This window comes from Silene latifolia, chromosome 1, assembly GCF_048544455.1.
Source record: "Silene latifolia isolate original U9 population chromosome 1, ASM4854445v1, whole genome shotgun sequence".
Lineage (NCBI taxonomy): Eukaryota > Viridiplantae > Streptophyta > Magnoliopsida > Caryophyllales > Caryophyllaceae > Silene > Silene latifolia.
The window spans coordinates 91587262-91596914 of record NC_133526.1 but is presented as its reverse complement, the minus strand read 5'-3'; positions in this window follow the sequence as shown (position 1 = coordinate 91596914).

The following is a 9653-nucleotide window of genomic DNA, read 5'->3' as shown; positions in this document are numbered from 1 at the left end:
GGCGGTTCCTACCATTCAAATAAGCCATACATTATCCTTTTGTTTAGCCCGTTTGAACCCTTATAGTCAATCTTATCCTACATTTATAAGCTACAATCCAAGAATTTGCCTACCTTATTGGGACAATCGCAGTTGCTTGTTTATCATGTTTATTTTGCTATTATGGTTGGGTTGGGACTCATTGTTGTTATGTGGGTAAAGCAAAGTACTTTTAGCAAATGTGTTGTATCCATGTGTTGGAAAGAAGAAAAAAATATGAAGCAAAAGAAAAAGAAAAGAAAAAAAAAATCAAAAAAAAAAAAAGAGAATTGAAAGAAGAAAAGAAAAGAGATTGCTTACTTTGGTTTTGTCAAGGATCAAAAGGATGGTTGTTAGAGTCTAATGCATATTTGGAGAGTAGGTTGTTAGCTCTCATGTGTTGTAAAGTTGAGATTATTTCTCTAAGTTGGGTGTATTTATTATCAAAGTTTTGTTTTTTGTTTTGGTTTAGCGCTGCGACTACCGTCTTAGCTTCACATATCCATAACGTGCTTTGGCACAAATCATTTCTATCTCTTTAACCCATTTGCCACCCTTACTGTCCTTGATACATGTACTTTTGTCTACATATGGTGATTGCATATTAGTTGGGGAAATCTCTATCACATTAGATTGCATGCATGTTTCATAAGTCGAGTGAGTGTTTCTACTTCTTTCTATCTTACATATAACTCACCCTTACATACTTATGAGTGCATGAATGAAATCCGCGAGAATCCGACTAATTTGTCTTGCACGATCGAAAGGTATTTGGCATTTGTCTATAGTATGGTGACTTGAGACTTGAGCTACGTTTTCTATTTCCCGTACCTTTGAATTTGTTTTATTGGTACATTTGGTCATTACGTTGTTACAGATATGAATAGCTTGGGATTTCTATGTGCATCAACATTAGCTATGAGTTGTTTATTCGCCATTTATATGATTGCCCTTTTGTATTGTGTGTTGCTTTGCTTGAGGACAAGAAAAGAGATGGTTTGAGGGAGTTTGATGAGTCATAATTATATACATATTTATGCCTCCCCTTAAATGCTTTTGATATGATTTCGTGCTAGTTTATATCATTTACATGCCTTTTATGTTAGAATGTCGACACTTCCGCTTTTTTATGTTTAATGCAGGAATGATGCATTTGAGGAGCAAATGAATAAAATGGGCATCGCGGAGTAGGCATGAAGGAACACATGAAGCACAACACGTAAATCCATAAGAATGAAGGAAGAGAAGTTAAGAAGAAAACACGAAGAAAAGAGCTGAAAAGAGTGGTGCCTCGATTAACTAGCACAAGGCTCGATCGAGGATGTTGGTGACTCGATCGAGTAAGCCCAGGCTCGATCAAGGAACCAATATGTTCTATAATTTCCACAAATTTCCTTAAGTCGGTTATGTTTTACTATAAATACCTAAACTCGTACCCTAGGTTATTTACGCTTTTTTTTCTGTAGGTTTAGTATAGCTACTCTAAAAACTCCCTAAAATATTCTTAGTTTAGTTTATTTATTGTTCTTCCTTCCAGATCTAAACATTGCTACCTTACGGTATTGTTCTAATCTTTATTCAAGAATTATTATTTCAATTACTTGTTCATCATTCATGCTTTTAATCATGCTTTCTTATATTGTTATTGTTGTTATTGCTATTAATATGAGTAGCTAAATCTGTTATCTAGGGTGAAAGGGGATCTAGGTTGTTAGAAAAGGGGCTATTATGATTTGATTGTTAAATTGCTTTCTATTGTTCAATTATTGTTCTACTTCTAATTAGTTGATTACTGATCATAATTGATTAATTAGTCTTGCGTAAACTAGGATTTTCACCGACCGGGTTAACATGAGTATAGGCCACGATAATTGAATTAGACTGACTTAATTATAGCGATTGTATGTTAAGTTAGATCTAAAAAGACATATTAGAATCAACAGATCATATGACTTTCAACAATATAAATTGCTCAATCAATGAATTAAATCTTACCCTTTGATGACTACCTAGTGAACCCGGTCCCTAGACTCTCTTAATATTATTGTTATCGTCTTATTTACTTGCAATTAGCTGTTAGCAATCAAATAAACCAAACCCCCAAAATTGTTACTTTAAAGGCAAACTTAAATATAAACAAACTAGATAAATTAACCAGCCTCCCTGAGGATTCGACCCTGACTTATCGCAAGCTATTTTGTTAGTAGTAGTTTAGGATTTATTTTGACAGAGGCAAATGACTGAAAATAACCTTATCAGCCACTTCCTCTAAGCAAAACTAATCTCTGGTGCTCCTCATGCTCTTTCTTAGTCTTAGAGTTGACTAAGATGTCATCAATGAAGACAACCAAAAACTTGTCGAAGAACGGACTAAAAACCCGGTTCATAAGATCCATGAAAGCTGCGGGTGCATTCGTCAAACCAAAAGGCATCACTACATACTCATAGTGACCATAATAAGACCGGAAGGCTGTCTTAGGAATATCCTCATCTGCTATCCTCAACTGATGATAACCCGAACTCAAATTAATCTTAGAGATCACCCTTGCGCCACTCAGCTGGTCAAAAAGATCATCAATCCTTGGCAAAGGATACTTGTTCTTCACCGTAACACGATTCGGTTCTTTGTAGTCGATGCATAGCCTCATGCTCCCATCTTTCTTTTTCACAAACAACACCGGTGCTCCCCATGGTGACACACTAGGCCGGATATACCCCTTATCTAACAGATCATGTAGCTGTTTCTTCAACTCTTCCAGTTCTTTAGGTGCCATACGGTATGGTGCTTTAGATATAGGACTTGTCCTCGGTTTAGGCTTCACATTGAAGTCGATATCTCACTTAGGTGGTAAGCCCGGTATCTCATCTGGAAAGACATCGCCAAACTCTCCAACCACAGGTATATCAGATGCTGTCAGTTGTTCCACACGCTGATCTCTCACTTGGCAAAGAATCAAGGGACACTTCTTCCTCAAACATGACTTTAAGGTCATCACAGCGATGATCTTACACTTTGGCTTCACAACAAACCCCTTATAAGACACCCTGACACCCTTAGGACCATTTAAAGACACTTTCTTTTGTCGGCAATCTATCTTAGCATCATACTTACCCAACCAATCCATCTCGACGATGACCTCATACCTATCCATAGGAAACTCTAACAAGTTGACCGGTAAGTCTACCCCTCCAACCAACATGGACACATCTCTATACAACTTAACACAAGACACCGACTCCCCAGAATGTATAAACACATCATCTTTTACAAGCTCAAACTCCCGCAAACCCATAGACAAGGCATGACCTCTAGATACAAAAGAATGGGTTGCCCCTGAGTCAAACAAAACAAAAGACGGTGTACTATGAACAAGAAAGGTACAGGTAACAACATGAGCATCGTTCTCAGCTTCTTGTTTTCCCATCATGAAGAGCTTTCTGCTGGTTTTCTGGCCTCCACCCTGGACCGAGGTGTTTGAAGTAGTCGGCTTAGCTGCCGAGTTCTGAGTCACACTATTGTTCGGGCGCTGATAGGATTCTCCACTGTTGCGATTGAAGCCGCCATTGTTGTTGTTCTGTCCTCCACGGTTACCCCAAGACCCAGACGGCATGTTGCTAGCAAAACTCTGACTTGGAGCCTGAGAAAAACTCCCTTAATAAGCTCCTGAAAACCCTCCAACTTTGGCACTAGTACAGTCGTGCCTCTTGTGATCCACTCCACCATAGTTGAAGCAAGTAAGGTTGGCGTTGTCACTAACACTCCAACCACCACCTCTTCCCTATGCTCGAGATCCCCCTGAGAACCCAGATCCTCCGTAAAAAGCCTTGAACTGCCCATAGTTTCACTTCTTGTGGCCCGACTGATTGCCACTCTCGCTCTATGCTTTCCTCTTCTCAGTGGTGGTTCTCTCCTTAGCCTCCTTGGCCAAGTCCACCAATCTCTCAGCTTGCCCAGCCCGTGAGTATACCTCTTTCAGGTCGGTAATAACTCCAGCTGGTAACCTGTTCATGATCTTGGGTGCCAACCCCTTCTCGAAACGAAGAGCCAAACCTCGCTTCCCCATTTGCATGTCTTCTGCGTAGTGTGACAACTCAAGGAACCGGTGATAGTACTCTGTAACAGTCATGTCATCAGACATGGTGAAAGAATCAAACTCGGATCTTAACTTATGACGGATGTGCTCCGGCGCAAATTGTTCCCTCATGGCGCTCTTCAGACCTGAGCATGGTATAGCACCGAGCCCCTCATCCCTGTAGTATGCCCTTGCATCTTCCTTTACATTCTGCCACCAAACTGTAGCCTCACCCCTCAAGTAGTAAACCACCTGCTCGACAACCAACTCCGGCGGACACTTCACAACCTCAAGGAGACTCTCCATCTCACAGTGCCAGTTACCAAGCTGCTTAGGTTCTCCGGTGCCCTCGTAAGTCGATGGGTTGAAGCGGGCAATGATAGTGCTCAGGTGGGTAGCATCCAACGGTTTCTCAGCCCCCTTACCCACATTCTTAAGAGCCTCTAGGAATGCTTCCTGCTGCTCGATCATATGGGCTACCTTATCTGTGGTCATCTCAGATGCTTGGATATATGCTGCTGACCTCTTTGGCGGCATTTTGAGCTGATAAAAGCAAGAAAACGTAAGCACAGAGCCTACGGCTCAAAATAAACATGACCTTCCGCCGAAAAAGTACTCGACCGAGTATGGTGACATACTCGGTCAAGATGGACTACTCGGTCGAGTATGGACTAATCGGTCGAGTATTAATCATACTCGGTCGAGTGTTCCACTCCAGTAGCCAACGTCAAAAACACAGAAAATATACTCGGTCGAGTATGGGTGATACGCGGTCGAGTATGCATCACTCGGTCGAGTATGCTCTAATACTCGGTCGAGTAATCACAACTAGTAGCTACTGCTACTTATACAACAAACAACACTCGATCGAGTGTCTGGTTACTCGGCCGAGTATCCCCTACTCGGTCGAGTACCTGCCCTGCTCGGCTGAGTCATGCCAACATGAGCTGTAAACTATCGCTATCATACGTAAACATGCTTTTCTATCAAGATATATACATATTTACCACTACCCTTTTGAAAGCCACATATTAATTAACAGGTAACATGCTCAACATATTTCATGATCAAGATCAATCATATACGAATTCACAATTCACCTTTCATATATTACCATGTTCCAACACTTTCACCATTCATCCAACAACTTCACAAGATGCATGTTATAGGTATCACACACACACATGACTCAACATACAATAGTTCTTAAGAATTTCCCATGTGACCGACTTGAGATCGTAATGGCCTCAATGCGACTTCGGGACGTCTCCAAAGTCTTTGCGGTAGCTCCAAACAACTCTCCACGGGTTCATTTTATTTAGACTCCCTAAGTTCATTGGGTTCATTAGTTTTAGGTTCCAGAATCGTCGCTCTGATACCACTTTGTGACACCCCCACATACCAAGGTCCCTTACCAAGACCACCCTAGCATGAGAGACCGTCACCATCTCGGTTGCCCGAGGTTAGTATATCAAAGTTATCAATCCAAAACAACATTTATTAAAGTACGAATAGTTAAATGATTACATGTTCCAAAATCCAAAGACCAAACTGAAAGTTACTAAAGTTCAACAACTACAACTGAATAGTAAAACTCATGACAGCGGCAACTAGACTCGAGTGATGACTCCCCATCTCATCCCCATAGCTAGCAAGCATCATCACCTGTCACAATCTGCTCACCATCCCCGAATGGATCACCACAGATTTATAAAACAACAACGAGGTCAGTTACTGTATAATCAAAGTAAGACAAGTACGAAAAGACAAACAGCTGATCATCATCCACCTCCAACTCCCAATCACAACAAGTAACCGACTACACACTAAAGTGTGTAGCCCTGTTAGTCGGGGACCGCAGCCGTACCCACCTAAGCCCCGCTCATAAACGAGCAATAACCCTGTTCATTAATGTGCACATCCCCTCCTGTGGCGGGTTCCACAGAGGGCGAAACTAGGGTGTGAAGCCACTCCCGCAAGTGACTCCACTCAGCCGAGGACGCACCTCGCGAACATCACCATGAACCATCATAACTCCAATACCCAACTCCAAATCAACAATCAGCAGATAATCACAATATCAAATCTTACAAAAATCACAATACAATCTTAAATCAATTAACAGTAAACCGAGTAGGGAAACCCTACCTTAGCACAACTGCAATGAGACAAATACGCAAGCTAGAAAGGCTTCTCTACGAATTCCTCACCTAACACAATCACATTAATTCCAATTACCATATGCAAAACCCTTTTCCCCCAAATCACAAATTAGGGCAAACCCTAACCGATAAACCAATGGAATTAATGAAGTCAAAGACTTACCAACACCGACGATGCAAAGAATGATGAAGAAGACTCACTAACGATCTACGCACTTGAGAGAGAGATTTGGAGAGGATTAGAGTTACGTTGAAATGTTTAGGTTTTGTAAAAATGATTTGAAACTGTTAATCCAAGATTATATAACTCTAATCCTTTCTAAATCAAACCGCGAAAATATTACCCGTCAGACCGGATACTCGGTCGAGTATAGAGTATACTCGGCCGAGTATCCTCTACTAGGTCGAGTATTCCCATACTCGGCCGAGTATTCCTGGGCAGTAAACTGCCCATAAACACACGACACACCTACTCAACCAAGTAAGCCCTATTCGGCCGAGTAACAGACTTAGGAAAAACCGTAGTATTACACCTAAGGCGTTCTCTGTGCATAGAATTTCAAGCGAAGAACAAATAAATAGTATCGCTCGTCGGTTGATGTGGACCAAAAAACTATGGCTTACCCCCTACAATGAGAATATGTATGTATAGTACGTGATTATTGTAATGAATCACGATTCTATAAATTTATTATTAACATGCTTACATGAGTGTAAATGAACTAATTAACAGTTCAATGTCCCAAATTAAATAGGAAGCATTGGGTGCTACTGGCAATCCAAGTGGAAACAAAAACAATGTACTGGATTGACTCTCACGAAGGCAAACCCTCTGGCGGTATAGTAAAGATGATAACTGAGTAAGTTTACAACCTTCAATAATGTCATTTGTTATTGTATGACTTGAGCCATATATATGCAAATAATAATGACATGTGTGTATATTTATGAATTAGTGTTTTTGAAGCAAAAAGAAGATTATGTCCACTTAGGAAATATGAAAGCAACATTGATCCCAATTTTTTCACGCCATTAGTAAGTGTATTCTTAATAATTACTCGTATCATTTAATTTATGTTTATGCGAGAGGTTGATTATTTAATTCAGCTGATTTGTGTGTGATTTATATAATAGTCTCCTAAAGCACCAGACGACAAACAATGCGCCTTTTACGTTTATCATTCCATGTGGGAGGTTATCAACGGAAATTATTCTACCATTCCGATACGGGTTAGTGTGATTTAAAAACTATTTCAGACGTAAATTGAGATCAATTCTGTATACTTCAATATATTATGTCTACTTTGATTATGTATATTTTGAATTGTAGTTTCCACTAATACTCAACAAAGCTCCAGACTATTCGCCAGAGGACATCACCCAGTTAAGAAATATGTGGGCCAGTTATGTTGTTTCATTAGCGGAATCACAATAGTTTGCTCTTGCTTTATGTACGTGTATATGTATAGAGCCGTTGTGTATTGGCTTCTTTTGTTTTTTTGAGGAAGTTGTGTTTTGGGCTTTTGATCATCCTGTTTGTACTGTTTTTAACTTGGTTTAATAGATCATTGGGTGCAATATTTTGATGCAGGATTGAATTTTTGCAGTGCACAGCTGCTGGAATGCTATTTTTCAGCAGCTGCTGAAAAAATAGCATTTCAGCAGCCGCTAGAAACGCTGCTGAAAAAATAGCTTTTCAGCAGCTGCTAGAGCAAGTTAAAACAATTTTTTTAAAAAAAAAATAATTTAAAACGATAACGGTTAAAAACAACCCGTTGTAAAGAAATATTTGACAACAGTTTTATTTAGATAAATAACCGTTGACATATTTTCCCTCCCATTCAAATCGCCAAAAATATAAGATAACGAACGATAACCGTTGTCGAATTCAAAACTTTTACAACGGTTTATTTAAACAGAACCGTTGTCAAAGTATCATCAATAAAAATAGATAACGGTTACATATTGTTGTCAATAGATAAATATAACAACGGTTTTGCATGCAATAAAGCCGTTGTTTAATTTTGACATTCAATTAAATAAGATAACGAAATGAACCGTTATCATATATAATATTTAACAACGCTTTTGGTACCACTAAACCGTTGTCAATAGTAAACTACGACAACGGATTTGAAACCGTTATTAAGATTTAATAACGGTTTCTTCAAAGTATACCCGTTGCCATAAACATATTTAACAACAGTTTTATAACGGTTCTTGAGTTGTGATAACGGTATTATAGATCCGTTATTGATGTTATATAATGGTCGCGTGTTTGTACAACCGTGGTATATATTTAACAACCGTCGTTGCAATAACGGTTCCATGTTTCTATTTAAAAACGGTAATTGCATTATCTGACCGTTATTGAAGGACTTATTTGGCGTAGTGTCAACTCTCATCCTCCAACATTGACACTAACTCACCCAACAACGCCTACCTCAACAATGCAAATTGCAACATAGAATCAACCATAAAATAGCCGTCCAAACTCTATAGTATTATCGAATACCAATAACACCAGCGCCGCCAACTTTGTCTTACTTCCATACCGCTCACTAGGAAATCCAATACCAACACAATCCACCAAGTGAGATGTTACATTTTATCACCCTTAAAATGAACTTCATCCTCGACGTTTACTCACACTCATAAACGTCACCACCAAAACTGTCAACACTATCGCAACCATACTTACCTACAACCTTAGTCCATAACCATACTGATACGGCTGTCGCAACTCTATCAAAAATAAACAACTGGTCCTTAATAAATGCAGTAGAGGCAGTCGGTATCGAATCCATAGGGAGATGGGAAAATGTATGCTAATCTAAGTCTGTCTAAGTAACCGTTGTTGGGGGTTTTTGGATTGTTTATTCTAAATTACGGACATGTAAAGGGAAGAGAACAAAAGAAGAAAAACAGATAAACTTTAAAGAGACTAACAAAGGAGAGAAATAGCTAGGACAGTCGGTTCACCATGGCTTTCTAGGAGTCCAATCTAAGGTCATAGGTCAGCATAAACCTGGTCTGTAGGGTAATGAAAAGGTCCTCTCGGTCCGCTATTCGCCCTAAAACAATACTAACTTAGCTTTCACCCTCATTAGCATGCTCTAATGTTCATTGCAGGTCTTACCCCCCTTCCAATCTCTCGATCTAGCTTAGGGCATAACGAAATTAACTAGCCAAATGCGTCGACTCAAGCAGCTAATTACAATTAAATGCAATGATAACAACACAAACCTAATTTACACCAAACCCTAATAACTTATTCATGATTCCTTAATTACCATGGCTCCCCTATGTCCTAACAAAAGAGTTTAGCTATGCATAATTGATATTGGGAGAATAATAACAATAACCATAACAATTGAATTGATCATCAGAAATAAATTGC